This window comes from Artemia franciscana, chromosome 18 (genome assembly GCF_032884065.1).
Source record: "Artemia franciscana chromosome 18, ASM3288406v1, whole genome shotgun sequence".
Taxonomy (NCBI): domain Eukaryota; kingdom Metazoa; phylum Arthropoda; class Branchiopoda; order Anostraca; family Artemiidae; genus Artemia; species Artemia franciscana.
In genome coordinates this window covers 28,508,001-28,529,461 of record NC_088880.1, presented here as the reverse complement: position 1 = coordinate 28,529,461, position 21,461 = coordinate 28,508,001, and the positions used below count along the sequence as shown (strand labels likewise).

General features: G+C 35.0%; 2 long non-coding RNA genes across 2 annotated transcripts in view; one reads left to right on the top strand and one right to left on the bottom strand.

Annotated features, from left to right (window-relative positions):
• LOC136038836 (uncharacterized) overlaps positions 1-21,461 on the bottom strand; it is a 343,955-nt gene that overhangs the window by 4,319 nt on the left and 318,175 nt on the right. The window contains exon 2 of the long non-coding RNA XR_010620325.1: positions 161-245. This is a non-coding gene — a long non-coding RNA (uncharacterized LOC136038836). The remainder of the gene's footprint in view (positions 1-160; positions 246-21,461) is intronic.
• The window catches only part of LOC136038837 (uncharacterized), a 306,828-nt gene that overhangs the window by 38,530 nt on the left and 246,837 nt on the right, over positions 1-21,461 (top strand). The window lies entirely within an intron of this gene.

Genomic DNA, 21,461 nt, shown 5'->3' with positions numbered 1-21,461 from the left:
TTTACAACCCTTTGAATGCTATAATTTGATCTCCCAATGGTCAAGATCAAGAAAATTTTTAAAATTTTAGCAATAAACGTTTAGTCATAACCCCTAAGGTGTGTGCCTCCTGATTTAGAGCCCCGTGGTTCATTAGTGAAATATATTTTAAAGTGTTTACCTTAAATATGGTATCCCCTGTCTGTTTCTTGACAGCTATGAAAGCCCTTGACTAACGGCTATAAACGTGAGAATCCAACCAGCAGCTGAAAAAAAAACAAATCAAATTGTTCTGAATGACTGAAATGAATGACTAAAAATATCTTACGATTGAAGCTATGACTGAAATGAAAATGAAAAGCAACTGAAATGAATTAAAAATGAGAAGCAACTTGATGAAAAGCAAAAAAAGAAGCTTTGAAGGATCATATTCTTACAATTATCTATAAATCTCTTAATCCAAATCCAATTCCAATTCCGCAGTAATAGGAAAAAAAAACCAAACCTAAGATGCTTGACATCATTCAACCCCATGTATGTTACAAGATAAAAGCTTTTTCTTCTACAATTGAAAAATAAGGCTCTTTATAAAAATTGGGATTTTAAACATGAGGTAAAAAGTTTCGCCCATTAAAAACCATTTAAAATGTAAAAACTTCAATTCAAGTCAAAAATTGTTTGTCTTATTTCCTCCAAGGTTTTGTCACTCAGATGTATACTGCGTCCACTAATGATCCAGACCAGTGTTGCGACTAACAGCTATAAAAGTGAGAATCTATCCAGCAGCTGAAAAAAACAAATCGAATTAAGTCTTAATGAACATTAAGTTTACTTTATAAGATATTACATAGACAACTGGGATCTTCAACTCTCCTCTAGATTTTACAATTTTTTCGTAGTGTATTCTCTTCCGGAATAAAAATAATAAAAAAAGAAAAAAAATGAAAGCCTGTGCTATCAATTAAAAGACTCCCTGGTGAAATGCTAAAAAGAACTATTTGATTTCTATGATGAAGACAAAATAAATTCGTCTTTTGTCATTCTTCTAAGCCTAATTTATTTTCAACTGATAACCCGTCGACAAAAATATGATAAGAAGGAGGCATAAATGGAAAGAAAAACAAAGGAAAAAAAGATAAATATTTGCACTAGCAAAACAACCACCTATAATAAATTGTAACAAATCAGTAAACTGTAATCAATAAATTGTAATAAAATACGATACAAGGCAAAACAAAATGTACAATTAAAATATAAATCAAATAAGAATTTGAAGTCATGGGTGAACCTCAATTTCCTTTTTTCAGTTTATTTCACACAGTTTTGAATCTGTAATCTCTAGGTCTTTTGTAGCATATTTGCAAATCAATCTTGCACAGTGCGAGTCTGTGGTGGTATGTAACCCCTGGTTCCCACTGCTGCGTCAATCCCGACACGATTTTTTTCTGCCGGAACAGACGTACGACAGAATCCGATGGAGGTTCACAAAGAAACGTGGACTTTTGCGTCACTGCGACAAACTCTAGAAGAATTCAAATCAGCCAAAATCAGCTTTTCAATCAGCTCTATGACTTTGGTTATGATTTTTTTTTATCAGAACAACGCATGCAATTTGTCGTATGTGTTGAAATTATTCAACGCATCCGACATTGCAGCAAAATGGATGATTTGCGTCGTTTGTCGCACGATTTGTGTCATTTATCGCATGTTGCAGGATTTTGCGCGAAATCGCAGCAGTGGGAACCAGGGGTAAAGCAAATAATTGGTGAAACGCAACAAGGTGCAATGGATTACTGCTTTATCAGAATATGAGATAGCGCTACAATATTGTAAATATTAGCCTTGTAAAGAATGGTTCAAACCAAGTTTCTTGTAAATAATTTAGGATATCTTGGAAATAAATAATTGGAATACGAACGATTAGGCAAGAAATACGAACGATTAGAATATTGTGAATATGGTGGTGCCAATAAAAAAATCCTTGGTATTAGACTCAGTCAGACCTCTTAGCAACGAAAAAGCCAAGAGATAAGGCATATGGGGAGTGATCATCATGGGAATTATAAAAACAGTTTTAATTTTTCAAAATTGAATTCTACACGGAGTTTACGGTGTTCATTTGATTATAGGGGAAAATTTTCTTAAACGCGCTCTTTAGTACAACTTATGCTCAGGATATCATCTACACATGACAAAAAATATATGTTGATGGTCCAAAGACTACTACTCCTCTTCAATCTAATAGCTTCACTATCCCTTTTGTTGATTGCATAAGTTGGCTTGGTATCTCTATTACTAACAATCTTTCGAGGCTACGTTAGCGTACTGTTTGAGACATCAAATTGTTCGTGGTAACGAACTGCAGTAAGGAGCAACCCGGCTGAATAGTAACTAAATTTAAGTTCTAGGGCGCTTTCTCCCAAGCTCATCTTTTCCCAAAGTCACCGGATCAAAGTTCTGAGATAGCCATGTCATTCATCATAGTCAAAAAACCTTATAACTATGTCTTTGGGGACGAATTGCTCCCCTAGAGTCCCCGTGGAAGGGGCTGCAAGCTACAAACTTTGACAAGTGTACACATATAGTAATGGTCCCTCTCCAACACTTCGCTTTTACGCAAAAGTTTTTACTGTTTTAAAAAGTAGAGTTGAGAGAAAGAGTCAAACTTTTGCGTAAAGAGCGGGGTGTTGAGGAGGTAACAGCCCCTTTCATATATGGAGTATTTCTCTTTTAAGTTTTAATGTTGCTCGTACTTCATGTTAAAAAAAATGTGTTTTTTTATTTAATAATTAAAAAGATCCAGACTGGCTGTGTAAAGATTGTTGCAAATAGAGGGAAGTATAATAGACGGGTTGTGGCCAAACTTTATTCTAGTTTCTGCAATCATTATGTCCTTTGTGCTTCAGATCTTTTCTCCCTTCTTAATAATGGCAAATTAAACAGAATTTGGATAAATTATTTCAAATTTTGCAAATTTTTTCTTGTTAGAAAATTTTCAGTTCCTGATATAACTTTAAAGTTGGAGATTCTCCACAGAAAACTCCAGTACAGCTTCTGCGTGCTTATCCCCTCACCATCGTCTTATCCGTTTTTTCTTTTATTTTATTTTTCTTATGGCTCAAATATGTTTCGAAGTTATTTATCTTATGTAATTATCAAATGAAAAATAATTTACATACATTAATAACAGTGCTCGATACATGACAATTGTTTTGCAATTTTCAGATTTAGACAAAATATACAGTACAAATATAGAAGAAATTTTACATCAAAGTCCATATATACTAGATGTTTCATTATGTTTATTACGCATTATTACACAAATCAAAAAATTTTGAAATGCTGGTTAATCTGAGGATCATACCTGTGAATCGGATGTCTAGGATACTTACTCATTCCAGTGCTCTATCCGGCTTTCCTCTCTGTTTCTGGGCGAACTTTGGGATTGATTATATTAAATTCTTTGTGTACGACGTGTTACTTAGAAACTTATAGATAACTCGGAGAATATTATCAAGAGCCGCGTGTACTCAAATGTAAAAATAGTCAGAAACAATTCTGAGGGCGTTCTTGCATTGTTAAAAATTGTGAATTCCTAAAAAGCTGGGGCTTTGGCCCCATTTCTAATTGTTGAGGCAAATACATCTTCAGTAATTATTTCAGAATTGGGAGATTGCCCACAATTTGTGTGGCAGAAAGCTTTATCGTAAGATTTCCAATTGTGTTTTTTTTTAGTCATTCCATTCAAATTACCCTGGATATGTTTCATTGTTATAGATTGTCTATATAGACACTAGTTGAGTGGAGTCGTATCTTGCCCATAGAAAGATTTCAATTTCAACACACATCTTTAGATTAAGCGTTAGCCTCTGGCGCTCCCACATCCTATCAGCGCGGAAAGATCTTGGCTCTATACCGGGAGTGAAAACGGCAATTTCTGTTGTGACCTATCTTTGTGTTACTTTTGAAAAGTGTATGCGTAACTGGTGTCTATATAGGCTGTGAGTAGAAGCGATCTCAAAAAGTATAGATAAGTTTTATTGTAAATGCCTGTGGGCATTTATTTTATTACTGAAAAATTTTATCTTATTGATTTCTTTTATTTCATTAAGACAAGAAGCTCTTTTAATAAGGACCTTGGCATTTCTTTTAAATTACTTAAAAGGGAAATATCCCTCAGGTATAAGATGATAGTTTTCTTTTGGCAGCTGTTCATAGGCAATAGCTGCATATTTTTCACCCAAATTCTTAAAGATGCCTTCTTTAATTAAAGGTTTTGTACCTTCATTAGTTGGTATTGTTATCATAATTTATGGATATGACCACAAATGTCTGTTATGCAGAGTTTGCCAAATTCCAATGTTGAAAATGTCTTTTGTTGGCCAAATATTTTGACTATGCTTTCAGTAGCTGAATAAAAAGGAAAGTTGAAATGAAATTTGGAGGATTGTACAACACAATGGGGAAATATATGTAAAACAAAGAGGAATATATCTACAATAGGGCATAAATACTTACGAAATATCCTCTGATAGTTACACTGTGAAGTGTAGAAAAACACTCCCTAATTAACTTTTTTCAATAAAGAAATTAACAATTCAATATTCACAATTCAATTAACAATTCTAATTAACAATTCAATATAGAAACTCATGGCACGGATATCATTGGGAGGGAAGGGGGCAATGATCCCTCAGTAAAACAATGACAATTAAATATATCCATGTAAATCGTAGTAATAATAAAGATCCTGATAGTATTTGCCGTCCGACCTGGGGGAGTTTCCTATTGGCGCTTGCGTCCCGTGGGTTCTTGGATGTCGTTGACTGAAAAGTAGTCCTTGATGAATTTGTTATAATTTTATTACGTACTAGTAAACCAGATTATTTGTCCAAAATTCAACCAATTTTTCTGGCAAAGAGAGCCAGATAGAGTGAGGGTCAGAGAGCTCTGCACACCCATACATAAAGTGCGGCACATTTTAATAAATGGGTTTGTACTTATTTATTAAACCAATACTCGAGAAGTGAAGTTAGATCAGTCTTACCGAAAAATACCAAATTTAGGTTATATATTTGCATATTAGAGGGGTGGGTGGGGGTAATCTAACCTACCTCCCTCCTTAATGTACAAATTTATAGCCAAATTATATAATTCCAATGTATTATGTCACCAGCCACTTGTTTTCCACTGAGCATAAGCTAATTGTTTCTTAATATAGACAGATAAAACCGCTTTGTTCTCAAGTTATATACAGTATAAAACTTAACTACTGGCTATAAAAAGAGATTGTCGATTCGGCTCTTACCCCAGGGCCATTTTTCCGGTTGGCATGGGTGCAGTTAGGTTTTTTAGTTTCTGCTTACATTTTGGCTTAAATCATAATTTTCAACCAGAAAAAGGGTTATTGAATTCTATTTAGCGATGACCTCTTCTACCCCCAAAAAATAAATAATAAAAAGCAAAATTGAGTAAACAAATGCATAAATATTATTCAGGCCCCACTCCAGGTCAGTTGACTGAGAAAGAAAAAGGAACGGTTTTTGTTAAAAAGCTGAAAAAAAATTAATACAAGAATTATTTGGTGTTCCTCTGTGTTCCAAATAATTCTTGTATTAATTTTTTTCGGCATTTTAACAAAAACCGCTCCTTTTTCTTTTAGTCAGAAAAAGACTGAGAAATAGAGACATAATTTGTCTTAATCCTTAAGCCGGCTTAAATCTTATATACAGGTACATATAAATTGTTTTTTTTTTGGCACACAGTTTTTGGCCCAAATACGTAGGATTGAGCGATCAAGCCCGCGGTGGCTGGCATTGAGCAGCAGCTGAGGATGTATCAGCGAGTCAAACGCCCGTGAAACATCAGAACCAGCCATAATAACAATCTATATATATAAATATCCTTATATTCTTCCACGTCTAAAAGAACACTTGCAATAACTCGGTGGATATGTTCACGGCTGTAGCTTTTTTAAACCCAAACTGATTGTCTGTCATAGAACAGATTAGTTTCATCTCATCAATAACTAACAGCTCTAATAATTTACAAATTACTGGTGAAACAGTTATGGGTCGGTACGAAGTACATTTACTCTTATCTTTGTCTTTCTTAGGCACAGGGGTCACATTACCAGCACAAAAAACATCAGGAACTAATCCACTATGAAATATTATCTGGAACAGTATTCCCAAATGGTGTAGGTCTAACAAAATTAAATTTAAATACATGAAGATTTCATTACCTGGCCAAAAATTGTGCTTGGTAAGTTGCTGAACACGTACCTGAAAATTATAAAATTTTACTGCAATACAGCAAAATATCGCAAGTCCCGGCAATATGAACCCTAAACCTTAAGATAAATTTTAGTTTGAGTATCAAGGTCGTACACAGGAGGGGGGTGGGATGTTCACTGGCTTTAACCCCCCTCCAAAAAAGTTGTTTCCGACTCTTGAAAATGTAACAAAAATGTGTATTTACAAATTTTGATTCATTTACCATTTTTTTTTTACTGCACAACAGGTTAATGAAACCCGTTTGAATGTTTAAAACATAATGAAATTAATTCCTTGAGGTACAAGTTTTTCTTAAAATGCTACAATGATAAAAGAGAGACTGTTTAAAAATATTTGTATGTTTTCTATAACAAGTGACGCTCACTGTTACAGAATTTAGATGTTTTGTAATTTCTCTTCGTCACCCTTGGTTTTGGTACGAGGGAGGTTCAAGGGAACATTCAGAGAAATGAAAACTTCCTGGGAAGGTGTAAAGATGGAGGCATTGAACAGATTGGGAGGGAGGAAGAGCGTGCCTAGTTGTGTTACCTTGGATGTAATTTTATTTTATATTTTTCTTTTCGATTTGGTTTTTTGTTGACCTTAGGTGGCTTGGTTCAGCAGTGATTTGTTAGTAGCAGCAGTGGTGTACTTTATATTATTCATTTCAGTTTTTGTCCGTGTTATGATTCGTCTGTTATTTCTTAAAAGCATACATTATCATTGTCTTTTGTTTGTTTTAAGTTTCATTTATTCATATATAACAATATATGATTATTTCATGCCTAAATTAAGCATTATATGATAGATTTTTTAATGTTCATTTTAGATTTCAAGATCGTTCTCACTTTTGTTTTAATTATTTTTGTCTTTTAATTAATAATAGCAAAAGCAACGAATATTTCAGGTGATATTGAAAATCTACAGATTCTGAAAGGAAAGATGGGTCCAAAAATTTTTTCCAGAATCTTTTCCTGTCCTTTTGAGCAACAAGGCCGGATAGAGCAGGATTGTTGCCTCTATTACATTTTCCATTGTTTTTTTTTTACGGCAAGTTGCGTGCCATTGCAAAGCTTTGGTGGGTTAATATTTCGTAACAGTATTTAGTGGTACGCCTATTTTTAGCTGTAGCACGTGTGGTGGAAACCTTGGGATATCCAGGGAATTTAAAAATTTAGATGGATAATTAACTGCTTCATTTGGTTCCACAAACAAACGAACATGCATACAAGCAACTTATTTTTATATATATATAGATATAATTTCTTTTTTAGTTTTTCTTTTTTAGTTTTTCTTTTTTTTAGTTTTGCAGCTTTTTTTAGATTTTTAACTTTTTTTTTTAGTTTTTTACCTTTTTTATATTTTCCTTTTTTTAAGTTTTTTCTTTTTAGGTTTTTTTTCTTTTTTTAGCTTTTTTCGCGCCATATTAGTTAAGCGCCATTGTAGTTGTGTCCCTGTGGCCACCTGTGAATATAGATAGATATATATGTTTTATCTACGTAAAACTTGCAAATTTACAACACTAGCTTTTGGGATGGTGCTTCACGCCCCCCCCCCCAAGCCCCCCCCTCTTGTAAGTCGTTACGCGCCATATTAGTTACGCGCCATTGTAGTTGTGTCCTTGTGTCCCACCTGTGAATAGAGATAGATATATATATATATATATATATATATATATATATATATATATATATATATATATATATATATATATATATATATGTATATATATATATATATATATATATATATATATATATATATATATATATATATATATATATATATATATATATATATATATATATACTAGCTGTTGGGGTGGCGCTTCGCGCCACCCCAACACCTAGTTGGTGGGGCGCTTCGCACTCCCCCAAGCCCCCCCGCGCGTGTAAGTCGTTACGCGCCATATTAGTTACGCGCCATTGTAGTTGTGTCCCTGTGTCCCACCTGTGAATATAGATAGATTTATATATGTGTTTCAAGCTACGTAAAAATTGCGAATATACAACATTCTTGGCTTTCCCATTGTCTGTCCATATACAAAGCCGTATGTACTAATAATGACGTCATATGCAAACGCTCTTTTTACAAACAAACAAACATGCATACACACAACTCGTTTTTATATAGATAGATAGATAGATAGATACAATACAAATTAACTACGTAAAACTTGTGAATATACTACAGTCTTCGCTGTCCCATTGTCTGTGCGTATAAATAGATTGTCAGGTTTACCGACCCTCAAAGATGCAAAATACAATTGTACATTGGTAAAGCAATCTGTATTAAGATCTATACCGCATTTTTCTAGTGATTGCCCTTGAGCTTTGTTGATGGTGGTTGCAAATACTAATCGAATTGGGAATTGCAATCTTTTAAATTGAAAAAGCAGATCCGTTGGAATCAAGGGAATGCGAGGAATAAGAACAGCCTCACCCTCATAAGGCCTTGTCAAGATTGTGGCCTCTATTAGGTTTTCCATTGTTTTTTTTACGGCAAGTCGCGTGCCATTGCAAAGCTTTGGTGGGTTGATATTTCTTAAAAGTATTATTGGTACGCCTATTTTTAGTTGTAGCACGTGTGGTGGAAACCCTGAAGGATCTATGGAATTTAAAAATTCAGATGGATAATTAACCGCTTCATTTGGTTCCAAAATACAAATTAACTGTGTAAAACTTGCGAATAGACAACATTCTTCGCTGTCCAATTGTCGCTGCATATAAATAGATTGTCAGGTTTACCGACCCTCGAACATGCAACGTACAATTGTCCATGGGAAAAACAATCAGTATTAAGATCTATACCACATTTTTCTAATGATTGACCATGAGCTTTGTTAAAGGTGATTGCAAATGCTAATCGAATTGGGAATTGCAATCTTTTAAATTGAAAAGGCAGATCCGTTGGAATCATGGGAATGCGAGGAATAAGAACAGCCTCACCCTCAAAAGGCCCTGTCAAGATTGTGGCCTCTATTAGGTTTTCCATTGTTTTTTTTACGGCAAGTCGAGTGCCATTGCAAAGCTTTGGTGGGTTTATATTTCTTAAAAGTATTAAAACAATATTGTTGATTTCGTGGACGTCTATATTTTTGGGGGCGAGAATCGCTCTTTCACTTAGCCATTTATTGTTTTTATAATTTTTTAGAATATTCGGAAATTCTTTTTCAATCAATTCATTTTTGGACGTCACTAAATTACAGAAATCAGCAGGTAGTTGTATACGTCCTGAAATTGAGTCTACTGGGAGCTTTCCGTTTCCAATTGCCAGCAATTGATCTGAAAATATTTGACCAGAGTCATCGTTTTGCAATCGGACACGCATATTTGTAGTTAATTTTAATGTTTTTACGTGTGCCCATAAATTAGAATTTTTCAGGCAAGCATTCATTTCGTCTGCAGGAGTTGATTTAGGTATTATAGGTAATGTTTGCCTGAAATCTCCCGCAAGCAATATTAATGTGCTGCCAAAGGGTTTCGACTTCCCTCGCAAATCTTTCAAGCATTGATCCAGTGCCTCGAGCGATTTTTTGTGTGCCATTGTGCACTCATCCCAAATAATAAGTTTGCATTGCTGCAATACTTTACCCATCCCAGATGATTTGGAAATATTGCACGTGGGAGTTTCTGTAGAATGCAAGTTCAGAGGCAATTTCAAAGCGGAATGAGCAGTTCTTCCACCAGGCAGCAATGTTGCGGCTATACCGGACGACGCAATTGCCAACGCTATATCATTTTTTGATCGAATTGATGCCAGAATCAGTTTTATCACAAACGTTTTACCAGTACCTCCTGGCGCATCCAAAAAGAAAATTTCTCCAACGTTGTTATCGACACAATGCATTATCGTATCATAAATGTCTTTTTGTTCCGACGTAAACTTGGAAATGTTATTTTGTACATACGACAATAGATCACTCGTACTGTAACTTTGTTCACGATCCAATTCTACACATGTCGAAACAGCAGCGATACGGTTAGGTGAAGGCATTCCCAAATCCTGAAGAGGTTTGTTTGCCATACGTACGCACAAATCTTCTATAACAACTAAAGTGTAGTTATAAATTTCTGATGTAAAATCAAAAGTCATATCTGACGTCTCTAACTGTTTTCGATGGAGTATATCTTCGGACATGACGTCAGTCAACACAGAAACATGACGTCACCTGATCCACAGACAGACACACAGACAGACAACTTATTTTTATATATATAGATATATATATATATATATATATATATATATATATATATATATATATATATATATATATATATATATATATATATATATATATGTGTGTGTGTGTTTTTAACTACGTAAAACTTGCGAATATACAACATTCTTCGCTGTCCCATTGTCTGTGCATATTAATAGATTGTCAGGTTTACTGACTCTTGAACATGCAACATATAATTGTCCATGGGAAAAAGAATCCGTATTCAGATCTATACCTCATTATTCTAATGACGTGCCTCTGTGTCCCGGTTCGTCATTTATATTCCCTGTGTCCCGGTCGTCATTTGTCTCCCGGTGTCCCAGTTTGTAATTTCTCTTTGATTGTCCCGGTCGTCATTTTTATTCCCTATGTTCCGGTGTCCCGGTCGTCATTTGTGTCTCGGTGTCCCGGTCGGTAATTTCTCTTCGAACAATCCCTGTGTCAAGGTCGTCATTTATATATCCCGCCTGTGATGTCGGCGTCCCCGTTGTAGTTGTGTCCCTGTGTCCCGGTCGTCATTTATATTCCCTGTGTCCCGGTGTCCCGGTCGTCATTTGTGTCCCGGTGTCCCGGTCTGTAATTTCATCAGTTGACAAACATGACGTCAGTCGAAAAATATGACGTCAGTCGACACACAAACATGACGTCATTCGACACACAGACACACAGACAATTTATTTATATATATATATATATATATATATATATATATATATATATATATATATATATATATATATATATATATATATATATATATATATATAATAAGTTGTCTGTCTGTCTGTGGATCAGGTGACGTCATGTTTCGGCTGATGTCATGAAATTAGTTGCCGTCATTTTTGCTATGACGGTGACGTCATTAATGGTATTTAAGACATGCGTTCACGGAAAAGTGTTTAATTGTAAAATGACTGAAGAACCTACAATGGCAACAGCCGAGGAAGCTGCTCAAAGAGTCTATGCCAAAAAACTTGCTGCTGATAGAGAAAGTAAGAAAAGAAAGCGTTCCGAGGAATCACAAGAACAGCAAGAAAACAGGCTTGTGGCTAAAGAACGCAAAACCGCGCATTTAGATGAAAATCCACCTGAACAGCGAGAGTCAAAACATATCAAAACTGAAAATGATAGCGATGATGATTGGGTTTGGGATTTTGACTTGGATAAGGTCATCAATGCCTACCAGATTTAAGTTAAAAAAACAAAGGTTCGTCGATATGTACTTCATAGTGACGCTGAAAAATAAAGAAGAAAAAGAAAAATGAAAAAAGAAAAAAGGTAAAAAACTAAAAAAAACTAAAAAGAAAAAACACTCAACGAGAAATTACAGACCGGGATACAAATGACGACCGAGACAGAGGGAATATAAGTGACGACCGGGAACCTCAAAGAGAAATTACAGACTGGGACACCTGGACACAAATCACGACCGGGACACAGGGAATATAAATGACGACCGGGACACAGGGACACAACTACAACGGGGACGCCGGGGGCACAGGCAGGATATATAAATGACGACCGGGACACAGGGATTGTTCGAATAGAAATTACAGACCGGGACACCGGGACACAAATGACGACCGGGACGCAGGGAATATAAATGACGACCGGGACACTCAAAGAGAAATTACAAACTGGGACACTGGGACACAAATGACGACCGGGACACAGGGAATATAAGTGACGACCGGGACACAGGGACACATCATTAGAATAATGAGGTATAGATCTGAATACGGATTGTTTTTCCCACGGACAATTATATGTTGCATGTTCAAGAGTCAGTAAACCTGACAATCTATTTATATGCACAGACAATGGGACAGCGAAGAATGTTGTATATTCGCATGTTTTACGTAGTTAAAAACATATATTTATATCTATCTCTATTCACAGGTGGGACACAGGGACACAACTACAATGGCGCGTAACTAATATGGCGCGTAACGACTTACGCGCGCGGGGGGGGCTTGGGGGGGCGCGAAGCGCCCCACCAATTCGATGTTGGGGTGGTATATATATATACTAACCCCAACAGTTAGTATATATATATATATATATACATATATATATATATATATATATATATATATATATATATATATATATATATATATATATATATATATATATATATATATATATATATATATATATATATTGATTCTTCGCTGTCCCACAGTCTTTGCAAATAAATAGATTGTCCGGTTTACCGACTCTTGAACATACAACATATAACTGTCCATGGGAAAAACAATCCGCATTCAGATCTATACCTCATTATTCTAATGATTGCCCTTGAGCTTTGTTGATGGTGATTGCCAATCGAACATTCCCTGTGTCCCAGTCATCATTTATATATGCCCCCTGTGCCCCCCAGCGTCCCCGTTGTATTTGTGTCCCTGTTCCCCGGTCGTCATTTGTATTCCCTGTGTCCCGGTCGTTATTTGTGTCCTGGTGTCCCAGTCTGTAATTTCTCTTTGAGTGTCCCGGTAGTAAATAGATCTATACCTCATAATTCTAATGATTGCTCTTGAGCTTTGTTGATGGTGATTGCTAATCGAACATTCCCTGTGTCCCGGTCGTCATTTATATATCCCCCCTGTGCCCCTCGGCGTCCCCGTTGTAGTTGTGTCCCTGTGTCCCGGTTGTCATTTATATTCCCTGTGTCCCAGTCGTTATTTGTGTCCCGGTGTCCCAGTCTATAATATCTCTTTGAGTGTCGCGGTCGTCATTTATATTCCCCGTGTCCCGGTGTCCCGTCGTCATTTGTGTCCCGGTGTCTCGGTCTGTAATTTCGTCAGTCGACAAAAATGACTTCAGTCGACAAACAACTTTATGACTCAATCCTTATAATGACGTCAGTCAACACACAAACATGACGTCAGTCAACACACAAACAATGTATTTTTATATAGATAGATATACCTATTCTGTTAGTGCGTTTGTTTGTAACAAACATCTATGTATATTAAAAAAAATAAAAAAAGAAAACACCTGAAAAACTAAAGAAAAAAACCCTACATTGATAAGGATTGATATTTCCTTACCATCCATTACTATAAAGAATTCGATTCTTATTTTACTCCAACCAAGTTTTAGGGAAAACTTTTTTGTCGAAAACTGTAAAGGGTCACTCAGTCACAAATTACAACTCATATTATCTCTATGCCAAACCTATTGGCAGGCAACCAACCACTAGCCAACTCACCGTTGTTCTATGTTTTCCCCACTCTGCTCTCTTTCCTTTTTTTCCTTTTAACTATTTTATAGTCCCCGATTTTCAGAAAGGCCTTGGACCCACTCCCCTGTGGGCACCCATGACAGGTACGAAAGGTCAACATGAAAATTAATCTGACTTGTTAGATGTTGACGCCCAGGGATTAATTGGCAATGGGGCAGGGGAACAAATTTCCCTCTCAGACCTCATTTAACTTCCCCAGACCAAAGGATGCCCCCAGCTGAAATTTGTTGCACGAAAGGTGTAAATAAAAATAATCTGATTTGTTAGATGTTGACACCAGTGGCGCAATCTTCTATGGGTCAAGGGGGAGGCAATTATTCTTCCAAGACTTCACTTTTTCCCCTCCTCCCTCCCTCCAGAGCCCAGTTTGCCACCCCAGCTGAAATTTAGTTTCTCTAAAAATTTTGTCAAAACTAAGATGAGCCTTTATAATTCAAGCATCTACAGAAACGATTCAGTTTGCTTTAGTATTTCCTTATTTTTTTTTACTATATGGCTCATTGGTCCGTTTTCAATGTCATTTTCACGTGGTTCGGAAGTATTAGCTCCAACTTTAAGCCCCCCCCCCAGCATTTTGAAGAAATTATGCCACTGGTTGACATTTTGAAAACTACTTCAATTTTAATCATTACAATCCTAAGCGAAGAGATTTATAGAAATATAAAATTAGTTAGCATCTTGCGACAGCGCAGTGGATTAGACTGGGCTAGTGGATCTTGGACTTGCAGGTTAAAATCCTGAATATTGCAAGGGCGTGTTTACTTCAGCACTAGATTTCACAATATTTTCTTTCATGTCGGTTATTTTCATATTTTTTCTGAATTTAATTTGTAAGGTGATTTTCTCATCTAGATGAATAAAACACAAGTTTTTATTTGTATGTTTACTATTAATAAGTAGCCTTATAAAGGCGTTCATTAGGTAGTCCTCTTGGTGCCAATTACAATCACAGGCCTGTTGCAAAATCTCTTATTTTAGTTGGAACAAACACCTTGAGAGCACAATCGAAAGTATTTTCTGTCAAACCCTTTAATGGGATGAGAAACGTTAATTTTATCTTTGACAACTAACTTCCAAAGTAAATTCAAATAATGACGGAGGGATCTATGCATTTCAATTATCTTCACGGTAAAGTAAGTAATGCATTCAAAAGACAAACTTAAATACCACACAGCCAAATTGTCAAAAGACCACAAACGCAAATGGAGCTTAGGATGAAAGCAGAGGCATTTATAGGGGGAAGAAAATTTTAGGGGTGCAAAATTTCAAATAAATAATCTAATGGCTATAACCATTTTTGAAATTTTATTATTATCAAAATAAAGTATAGGGCACAGTTAATACATGGAAATAATGAATAGATTATTAATTAATTAATTAAACAAAAATAATTAAATAATGATAATTAAATAATTATGTTATGATAATAGTTTTAAAATATATATTAAAATAATTAATACTAATTAACAATAAAAAATAGTAATTAATTGAAAATAATTTTGTTTATAAATGAAAATTCTGTTAAAATTACGTCTGAAATTTTTTATGGGAGATAGGGGGCACTAATCAAGATTTTACCCTGGGGCAAGAGAGGCCAACATACCCCCTCTGAAAAGAGCTCATATGGGTTCGCTCCTCTTCCCCTCCAATTATTTTAATCCTTACAAATATTTTCCTCTTTTTCCATAGTTTTCAGAGCGTTCACTTATTTTCTTAGTTCTGTAATGTTGATACGTCATAAGGTTCGATTGCCCAGTAGGAGTTCGTTTATACTTGCCTGACCAAAATTATTAAAGAATTACCAAGTAAATCATTCTGTTCAGTTAAACTAGGCCTACAACAAAAGACAATGTTTATCTTGATTTTACGTATATGCATAACTACACTTTATAGAGTACACCATTTCCTTAACCCCCTTGGGGAAGTTGCTAGTGCTGTTTCTTAACTAAACACCTTTCCCAATTTATCCAAATGTCTTTCCAAATTTTATCACAGCTTTTAATACCAACAAACTGCTAATAATGACCTTTTTGATTTTAAATGTTGGTTCACAAATGAAAAGGACTAAATATACCTTTTGATGACTAATAATTCGATAGGTACCGGAATTAGTAAGCTGCCATCACGAATTAAGATTCCTTTGGTTCCCAAAATTAGTAAACTAAGATAGGGCTAGGTAATGGATTCTTCTAGATTTTATATATTGCGTCGGAATGCTTTGCCTGGGTCGGTTAAAAAATTTCACTCGTTTAGGGCCTCCAAATACCCCAATAATTTTGATCTAATCAAATAATTTTGATCCCCGTAATTTTCAAAGATAATTTTGATCTCTGGATAATCTAATTAATTTTTTTTTCTCTACCTTTCTTTTTAATGTTTTATGGATTTTCGATATAGATGGGGTTGATATCTCTGGGTCACGATGGAATCTTTGAAGGCTCAGATAAGATCCGGTGTTAATCCTATTTTCAGCATTGATATCAATCATTGTAGCATTTAAGACAAAATGTTTAGTTACCAAATGGATTTAAATTGTCAAATTTGTCACTAAATGTATTTTACATTTAACACCTTTGTAAAGAAGTGACACAATTTAAATAAAAGAAATTTTGTGCAAAAGGTTCAGATGCCAACATTCCTTTATATGGTATGGGATTTAGACTCCAGCACTAGGGGCCATGTCATTGAAATTGCAAAAGGTTGAAATCCCAATGTTATTCATCTTTTTTTTTTGCAAAATTAATTTTTGCATAAAAATAGGGAATTTATGCAAAATTATTTTTGCATAAAAATTTGAAAAAAAATAGGGAAGATTAAAAGGGGTAAAAATAAACAAAGGAGGAAGAAAAATTACTGGACAAAAGTACGAAAAGACCCGCGGAGAAACTCCCTTCGTGGAGAGAGACAGAGGGACACCAAGAAGAATAGAGTTCCATAGTATAGGGGATTGATAAATTGGAGATATCTGGCCGGCTGTTAATGATCATTTAGGTACAATAAATATGCGAGAGGAACTATCCAATAAAACACTACCTACTTGAGCCTGTCCGTAAAAAAATGCAATGGAGATGGTGGAAGCATTCCTTGAAAAGCAGAAGTTGCTAAATAAAGATTACTTTTACTTACAAAACAATCCAGCAGAGTTTGATCAGAAGCTACTATCATTATGCAGGTCTGGAGAAGGTTATAGCCAAGGGACAAGAAAAGTAGCCTCCACCGCCCTGTTTTGGGATATTTGGATTCATCATAGGAGAGATTTGTTAGTCAAGGGTTCAACAAATGGCCTTGACGGAATAACCCCTCAGAGAGTCAGTTCCAAATGTAAATAAAGAGGATTAAATGCAGAAAAAGGGGAGGGGGGGATTGAAAAATTGAAATACAACACGACATTAAGGCAGGAATGTAAAACCTGAATAGTGCCTCTCTTGTAAAAATTCAGATCCCCACACAGCCAGCTTCATATTCAATACGTTGAATCTCCTGATCTACATTATCTTGCTGATTATCACTTTGAAAATAGCTTAGGCAACAATTTTCTCATTTATTATATACTTATGAAAATGTGAGGCAAAAACTATAGGCGTAACAGCGTTGGTTTTTCAGCACTTGCTCAAAACTTATCGTACTTGAAAACAGCGTTGTTGATGCGGTATAATTTTACCCTTTTAGTTATAATTTGAGGTCCTGGTACAACGTAGTACATTCTGACAGTCTGTGGTACAATCCAAAATCTTTACTGCGTTTCGGTACATTTTGGCTGTATGCGCTTGATCAAGTTTTTTTTTTTTTTAATTTTAAGTTTAAAGTTTAAAACCAAAAGAAAAAGAATGTTCATCAACCGCTAACGTGACACAAGTAGGAAATCTATGCAAACTGAAACGTTTCTAAGATAAAATGAGGATATGAGTGAGAAAAAAGACTTTCTTTCAAGTTACTCTAGTTTTTTTTTTGTTTAAAACAAACACTGATACAGAGTAAAATGACTGTATCACAAAAAATTGAAAAAAATGAAAACAATGTCAAAAATAGAAAAAAATCTCTAAATTTCTATCGAGACCTCCGCTCTACCGTATTTTTTGTAGAAATGAGATTAAAATATGTAGATAGAAACACATAGAAAACACATAGATAAAAGAAGCATATAATTAAAAGTACAACGCACAATATACAGAATCCTTAAGAAACAAATACAAAATAGAAAATATTTATATTAACTTCAAAATATTATTTGCAACATTTGGGTTTTATTGTGGCTACTTTTTTGTGGCTCCTTGTATTTTCAGATTCATTTTGTTCAATATTGAAATATTCATGTCAGCTTAGAACTCTTATACTGAACAAGCCTATTCTGTACTATTATTCCTTTTCTGTTCTTCGATTAAAAATTTTCTTGCATCTCTCCAATAATGTCCTCCGTAATCACCGAACGAATTTTCCCTTCCTAATCACTTTCTCCTGTCCAACCTTGCCTTCCTCATTGCGCTTCAACAAAAAATCATCCTCCGACCACCAATAAAGTTTTCCAGTGAAAGATACAGAAAAAATTTTGTCCCGTACATAGTCGACAGGTTAAATAAGTGGACATTCTGTCCCCAATTCTCATTTTCCCTTCCAGTTGTTTATTTTGAGGGCTTTAATTCTGTTGATTGAAAATGGGAATTGGTCCCATCTAGGCTTTTGATAGAATATTAAAAAAAAGAAAACATTATCCAGCTTCTAAGAATATAAATTACTTTTTTTTTTTTACTTTTGTCCTAAAACGTATTTAGAACGAAAAATAAATTTTTCTGCTAAACAGAGTTGCCAGATAAGAGCTTTAATTTCCCCAGTAGGTGTAAATGGAATCAGCAAGAATACACTCGATAAGAGTCAAAAGATGTGACACAGATGACTAACACGCTTAATTGGAAATTAAGTCAATTGATAACATGTTTAACCACATAGTAACTACACTGACAAAACACTTAAATACATCAAGCTAGAATACTAAAGCCCTATTTTCATTTGGCGTTTAACAGCTCAGCTAATGAATCAATGGAGCTGTGATATCAATGCACAATTTTAATACAACATAGCGTTTCTAATCGCAAAATGGTGTTTCCAAGTGGTTCTTTTCATTTGGCGAACCACCAAATGAAAACGTGGATTTGGGAAGTTTTTATACGGTGGAGCTTTTAAACTGTATCCATTATCTCAATCACTTCAAGCATTTCACATAGTAAGTTATCAGTTTCATCACCTGAGTCATTTACTCTGATGGACACTCCCACTAGTATTCAGCATTTACCACCAACTAAATAAGGGGGTTTGATTTCATTGTTTGTCACTGTCCTAGAGGGGAATAATAGAGCAGATGTCCGATTGTTATCACTCTCTGTTGGTCTCATGTTTTTGGCAGTATTTCATCCAGTTTTGATATTCATTTCGGTCCTTGGGGACCCATTCCTTTGCTGGCATGCACGCATTTTTCATTTTCTAAAAGACAAAATACTTCTAAGAACTCTGTAAAAGACATACATCAATCTGAGCAAGCTTAGATTATCCATTTTTGATTATCAAATACTATATATGCGTGTACTTGTAAAGAATATTAAACGACAAGACAATATAATTTTTAAATAGGGAGCATCTTCTGCTTCTAAAACACACAGGATAGAACAAATGGGCTTTTAAGTTGTTCATCCTAAAAATTCTAGTCAGTCTAAAATTCACAAGATAGAATTGGATAGAGCAAATAATTCTGATTTTTTTTTACCTTTTTTTATTGTTTTATCGATTCTGTTTTCATTGTTTCTTTTCTTGATGTAGATGGGATTAATGTCTGTGGGTCTAGATGAAACACTGTGATTTAATGTTTATTATGTACGGTACTCAACTTCTGCTGGGTTTTAGCCGGTATTCAGTGGTGGTACTATTTTTAAATTTTTGAACGGGTCAGATAAGATATGGTTTTGATCCTATTTTCAGCATAGATGCTAATCATTGTGGAATTTAAGACAAAGCGTTTTGTTACCAAATGAATAGCCAAATTTGTCACTAAATTTATATTATCACGAAGTGACACAATTACAATGAAAGAAATTCGGTTCAAAAGGTTCAGATCTCAAAATTCTTTGAGATGGTATAGGATACAGAATCCAGCACAAAGGCTAATGTTTTTGAAGTTGCAAGGGGTTGAAATTCCAAAGTTTTTCATATTTTGTTTAGGTTCCACAATAGCATGGTAGCTTCTGAAACACAAAATTAATTTTTTTTGGAATTTCTATTTTCAGAATTAGTCTTCAATGAAGTTTAAAGCTTATACAGTTTTCAAATAGTCAGTTAAAATACTTTTGCAGAGTTGGTGAAGCGTAATGACGCAAGACTTTATTTTTGCATAACCCATGGCACTAGACTCACCATTAGTGTCAGATCATCGATAGTCTTTAATCTTAAACAAGCTTCATCTTTAGGGTTCATGAATCTTCTTGTTATCATTAGCAACATTATCATTTATTTTACACTGAATATAACAAAAACAAAATACAAAAACGAGCAAAAAAGGAAAAAACAGGATATACAACTACAAACTGTTATAAGACTATCGATAGTCTATCTTGTGTTATAACACAAACGAAAATGATACATTAATTAAAATAACATATTAACTATTAACTGGAAAATGGGAAAAATGGGATCAAATAAGTGAAAAACACCAAGAAAAACAAAAGAAAAATAATAGTAACAGAAAAAAGGGGAAGATGAGCAAAGGAGGGGGAAATTTACCGGACTAAAATACGGAAAAATCCACCGAGAAACTGCCTTCGCAGAGAGAAATAGAAGTACATCAGATGAAGTTCCATAGTAGAATGGATTGATAAACAAGAGACGTCTGAGCTGCTGTTAATGATCATTTAGCTAAAATAAATCTGTGAGAAGAACTACGCAAAAAAGAGAGTATCTACTCGAGCCTCTCCGAGAATAAAACTGCTGTAGAGATGGCGGAAGTGTACTTAGAAAAGTAGAATGCGCAAAGATTACTTTTACCTACAATACAATCTGGTGGAGCTATTCCAGTATCACTACATAGATAAGAGGAAGAGTATAGCCGTGGGAAAAAAAAGTATCCTTTACCGCCCTGTTTCTGGCGGTGCGTGTTTATTTGTTTGTTTTTTGTCTTTTTCCCAGGGGTTATCGTATCGACCAAGTGGTCCTAGAATGTCGCAAGAGAGCTCATTATAACGGAAATGAAAAGTTCTAGTGCCCGTTTTAAGTGACTAAAAAAATTGGAGGGCACCTAGGCACCCTCCAACACTCATTTTTTACACAAAGTCAACGGATCAAAATTTTGAGATAGCCATTTTGTTCAACATAGTCAAAAACCATAATAACTGTTGTCTTTGGGGATGACTTACTCCCCCACAGTCCCCGGGGGAGGGGCTGCAAGTTACAAACTTTGACCATTTTTTTGGTTTGGGGGTGGGTTAAGGGGAGGGGACTATGTGGGAGGATCTTTCCTTGGAGGAATATGTCACGGGAGAAGAGAAATTCAATGAAAAGGGCGAAGGATTTTCTAGCATTATTATAAAAAAACAATGAAAAATAAACATGAAAAAGTTTTTTAAATTGAAAGTAAGGAGTAACATTAAAACTTAAAACGAAAAGAGATTATTACCCATATCAGGGGTTCTAAAAATACTTTAACTTAAAGAGCGAGGTATTTAGGAGAAGATAAATACTTCGCGCTTTATGGTAA